Source organism: Gigantopelta aegis, chromosome 14 (assembly GCF_016097555.1).
Source record: "Gigantopelta aegis isolate Gae_Host chromosome 14, Gae_host_genome, whole genome shotgun sequence".
Lineage (NCBI taxonomy): Eukaryota > Metazoa > Mollusca > Gastropoda > Neomphalida > Peltospiridae > Gigantopelta > Gigantopelta aegis.
The window spans coordinates 3609071-3615070 of NC_054712.1; positions in this window are offsets into that span (position 1 = coordinate 3609071).

A 6000-nucleotide genomic window follows, 5' to 3' on the forward strand; every position below is an offset into this window, starting at 1 on the left:
AATAAACACATTATGTCTTTTGAAGTACTTTCTGTGTACACGTTTAGAAAACCGCATGTATAAACATTTATTGATTGTATGTATGCAAACCAGTACCATTTACACATGTAAACTTCCCAGTCTTATAGGTACTTTACAAACTTGATGAAAACCTTGAATACCAAAACCAGAAAAATCAAAACACTGGTTAAAAAATTGGAGGCCAATAGTATTATTAATCTGTATTTACAAAATAGCTTCTGGGTGCATTGCAAAAGACCAAACAGGTTTCATTAAAGGCTGATGCATAGGTGAAAACAGGTGACTAATTTACAATATTATGCAATTACTGAATTATACAAAATTCCTGGCTTGTTGCTTTTTGTTGAGTTTTAAATTTATTAAACAAACTTTAGATCTTTTTAATTTTAAAATGTTCATAAAACAATGGGTGCAAATATTTTATTAAAATTCAGAATCTAGAGTAATGCAAAATGTTTTTTTTATCTGAAAGCTTTAAATTAGAAAGATGCTGTAGACAAGGTGATCCTTTCTCCCCTATATGTTTTATAATGTGTGCTGAGGTACTAGCAACATTAATAAGGAATTCCAAAGAAATTAAACATATTAACATAGAAGGTGAAGAATATATAATATCTCAGTATATAGATAATACAACCTTCATTTTGGATGGATCTCACAAATCTCTGGACATGACTCTAAGAATATTAGACCAATATGCTAATGTTTCTGGTTTGAAAATTAACTATTCAAAAACTAAAATTATTTGGATTGGTAGTAAAAAGTTTTCCAGAGATGTTCATGTATTTCATCATTCAAAATGGAAACTAACTTGGGACGAAGAAAACTTTTAATCCATTGGGGTTATGATTTTTTTGTTAGTATTGAACAAATTAGTACAAATAATTTTGAAAATAAATTACTTCAAATGAAAAAAATTAATAAAACAATGGTCATCAAGAAAGTTGACTGTCTTGGGTTGAATTGTTGTTGTTAAAACTTTAATAGTACCAAAAATAACTCATTTGCTTATTCCCTTACCAAATCCATCCGAAGCAATAACAAAACAAATAAATACAATGTTGTATACTTCTATATGGCAGAACAAACCAGAAAGGCTTAAATGAGAAATATTGGTACAATTAAGAGTATAAAAATGGAGGCATTACAATGCTACATTTTTCACATGTTATGATTGCATTTGGACTCAAAATGTCATGGTGTACATACACAATATCATTAGGTGAGGCAGTGTGACATTATTTCTGGTATTGGTGGCACTGTTGTAACTACCATGGTGAATTAGAAAAAAATAAAATAATTGATGCACAAGGTCATTTTGCAAGTATTAGTACATTCTAAATTGCTACTTGTACAATGAATATGTTTAAGGATTGCCATTTACATTCATTGGGGTATGAAACAAAATATTAAAATTTGCAAACTGAATCAGCAAAGTTGTTCACACATAAGTTTGTAGATAATATTTTTCTTTCATAACTAGATGAACATAAAATAAATAATATACAATTCTCTTAATTAAATTTAAAACATACTTACTATTAATAATAACAACACAAGTGTATTTTTCCATGATGGGTATGTGCATTTCTTATGAATAATTTTATAATTAATAAACATAGAGACTGCATGGGAACAGTAGATAGATTTTCTGTTAATTAACCGAGCATTTATTTTAATTCATTTAAAATTACAGCATCCATGTACTTACATTTTTTTTATTTAAAATATATATATTTTTTAATGTATTTCATGTCGTCCTAATGGTTGTTTAGTACCGGGAATTCTTGGATTTAAGCCATGGTCTTAAATACATATTTTAACTGTTTGGAACAAAGGTATATTAAGTAAGTAATTACTGTTCTTTATTTTTAATTGTATTTATACAAATTCAGTGTAACCAAACCTAATTATGGGGGGGGGGGGGGGGGCACATTAGATTAATAAGCCTCTATACTTTTTTTTTTTAAATGTATGTTAAGTGTCTACAAGGTGAAAAATGCAGAGCTAAATTTTAACCTGACTTGGCGCTCATAAAACGTTTAGAGTCTAAACTCAAGACTAATAGAGTCTGAGACAGTAACATCATAGCAACGCCATACAAATTGTATGCGTGTGACGTCATTAGAGGTTGAGTCTAAACTAAACGTTTTATAAGCACAGACCCAGATGCATACATATGTATTGAGTTACAATGAACGGTATAGCAACAGGTGTTGTGTCAGGAGTTCTCTCATGTGACTGAAACATCTGGACACGAGATGCATGTATTAGTACCGGATCCCTGCTGATCTGTTGGGTGAGTCTCGCTTGGTGCTACAATGTACATGTGTAATTTCAATATATACTGGATTATAATTACCCATTAAAGGGATATTCCTGAGTTTGCTGCAATTTTAAGATGTTATCGACTAACAGAGACTTTTTAATGATTGTAATTACATATCAACTATATTTTTCTGCATAAAATATTAGTGACTGTATATTAAATGTGTTTCTGATCTAATATTTGTACTAGGTTAAATTTTATTTTATTTCATAATACAGTCAAACCTGCTGGAGCGGTCACACAAGGGATTAGATAAAAGTGGCCACTTAAGACAGGTGGCCACTGAGTACAGGTTGCCACATATATAGTCTTTAAAACATTTGTTGTTGTTTCTTGTTTTACAGTCTGTACTGCTAATCAACGGGTGTGTGCTTCACAGGTGACTATAAATCAACTTTTGACATGTCATTTCCTTCAGAAATAATGCAAATGGAATGTATTAAATTAATGTTCTCAACAAGTTTGTTTTCTTTCTCCATTTAATTATTTAATTCCTACTTCATGCGGTGTATTGTTATAGTAAGTGAATCAACAAATGTCAAGCGTAGCCTTCCCAGAGGCAATTAGATGCATGCCAGAGTCATACTTTCTTAATTGATACACTATCGAGATGTCGGGACTGAATGGGTACTAGTATTCCTGGAGGTGTGAAGATCGGTTATTTGCTGCACCTTATCGCTGTTTGTTTTTTAAATATCCCTTTTATATAATAGTAAAACTTTACTGTGGCCGCTTATTTTAGTGATTTGGGATCCGATTTAGGTGGCCGCTGGCCACGTTAGACAGGTGACCGCTTATTACAGGTGCATTTACATTATAAATCGTTTGGGAGGAAAAAAGGTGGCCGTTTAAGGCAGGTGACCGCAAAGGCCACAGTATGTGCTATTCTGTCTGAGATGGTGCATATAAAAGATTCTTTGCTATTGATGGAAAAATGTAGCTGAAAACACCCAATCCTTCCTCTCCAGTTGTCAGAAGTATCGCCCATATTGAGAGCACAGTCGGTCAGCACGTGAAATTCATGCACGTCACACTTGTCAAAGATATTCTCCCGTCGACTCACTAATTGTTCAATGCACAACACACGTAAATAATATTAATAATGTTTGACATCCAATAGCCGATGATTAGTAAATGCATGTGCTCTGGTGATGTCATTAAACAAAACAAACTGGGGGGGTGGGGGGGGTGGTCTTGTTTTTTTTTTAAATAGCTGGTCAAAAGACATGTCCTGTTAAGAAAAAAATATAGCCAGTTGGGAAAAAAAAAACATAGGATGAGGTAAGGGTTTATTTAGACTGGTGTGTGAAACGCTTTGACCTCTGAGATGTATTGTAGAGCATTATAGAAGTAAAATATAAAAGAATTATGAGATGAGATAATCATACAAACCAAAAGTGACCTGTGATATTTTGGGTGTTTTTTGCAGGTGAATTTCTGTTTGAAGTATTTCACCTGTTAGCTCTCACAGGCCACAGTTATTTCGAGCCCTGATCCTGTATTATAATTACACATTAAAGTTCCACGCTTATGGCACATTAATAATACACAGTATATAAAACAAATACATAAACATTACAGTATTAAAAATTAAAAACAAAAATACCATCCCAGTTAAAGTGACTTTTTGTAAAATGCTTGGGGAAAAAACCCACTGCTCAGTCGATTTGACCTGCATAAGACCTGTGACGTAGCATCAGGCGTTCTGTTAGTAGGTCAACATGCCAACAGCAGAGAATGATTTTTAAAAAACCAGCTGATTCTTAACAGACGTTAGTTTGGACATTTTGTTCTTATCACATTTGTACATCTACTCTAATGGTATCTCGATTGGTGAGGAAGTGGTATATAAGCACGTTAACCTAGTCACCTACCTGTGAACAGCAGGACACAAGTTCAGTCTCGACTTTTGAAAGTGGAATATTAACATTTGATTGTAATAACCAGCATCTATAACCAGCACAGTTTTTCAAGTCCCATTCAGCTACCGTTAATTTATTAGGAACATTTGTAGCCACCGGATGCTTTCTATTCCAGACTTCGGATGTAAATTCAAGAACAAAGGAACCTTTCATGCAGTAATTAGCTCTGTCTACACCGACGCGCGATCTTGCCCCTATACAGTCTACACCGACACGCGATCTTGCCCCTATACTTCTACACTGGCGCGCGATCTTGCCCCTATACTGTCTACACAGGCATGTGATCATACCTACTGTGTGCCAGTGGTCATCTTTTTACAATGACGGCAGTTTCCCAGTAATTAGGACACCACAGAAAGTGTTATGAAATAATCGCGCCTCTTTGAAAACTTAACAAACAATGAACAACACCTGTAGTAACGGGTGTAGGTAGCGAGATAAATCATATTATTATTTGCATGTGTTCATACCTGCATTGCATCATACTGATCTGTCTAAGACAATAAATTCAGATCCCTATTTTATGTGATATTAATCAATAAAATAATGTTATTTATTACACATATTTTTATTACAGTCAAATGTTAATATCCCACTTTCAAAAGTCAGGAATGAACTTGTGTCCTGCTGTTCACAGGTAGGTGACTTGGTTAACGTGCTTATATACCATTTCCTCACCAATCGAGGTACCATTAGAGTAGATGTACAAATGTGTTAAGACCAAAATCATTCTTTGCTGTTGTCATGTTGACCTACTAACAGAATGCCTGATGCTACGTCACAGGTCTGATGCGGGTCAAATTGACTGAGCAGTGGGGGTTTTCCCCAAGCGTTTGACAAAAAGTCACTTTATTAATAACTGGGATGGTATTTTTTTTTTTTTATTTTTAATACTGTAATGTTTATGTATTTGTTTTATATACTGTGTATTAATAATGTGCCATGATTGTGGACCTTTAACAACACCACTAGAGCACATTGATTTATTAATCATCGGCTATTGAATGTCAAACATTTGGTAATTCTGATATATATGGTAGTCCTAGAGAGGAAATCCACAACCTTTTTCCATTAGTAGCAAGGGATCTTTTATATGCACCATCCCATAGACAGGATAGCTCATACCACAGCCTTTGATATACCAGTCTGGCTGGAAGGAGAAATAGCCCAATGTGCACACCGAAGGGGATCGATCTCAGACCAACTGTGCATCAAATGAACATTTGACCACTGGACTACATCCTGCCCACCTCAATCAGTGATGTCATTGTATGATGTTGAGGTGTTACACCTCACTTGGCCTTCTAGTGGGATGTAACACTTTGATTTGAACCAAGATATTTTTAACCATGTGGGTCATTATGTCTGTTTATTGAGCTTCTGACTGTGCAAAATGGATAGCGAGATACCCTATTACAGCACACACACATATCTGTAAGCTGTATACAAAATGTAGGAAAGAAAGAAAGAAGTGTTTTATTTAACGACGCACTCAACACATTTTATTTACGGTTATATGGCGTCAGACATATGGTTAAGGACCACACAGATTTTGAGAGGAAACCCGCTGTCGCCACTACATGGGCTACTCTTCCGATTGGCAGCAAGGGATCTTTTATTTACGCTTCCCACAGGCAGGATAGCACAAACCATGGCCTTTGTTGAACCAGTTATGGATCACTGGTTGGTGCAAGTGGTTTACACCTACCCATTGAGCCTTACGGAGCA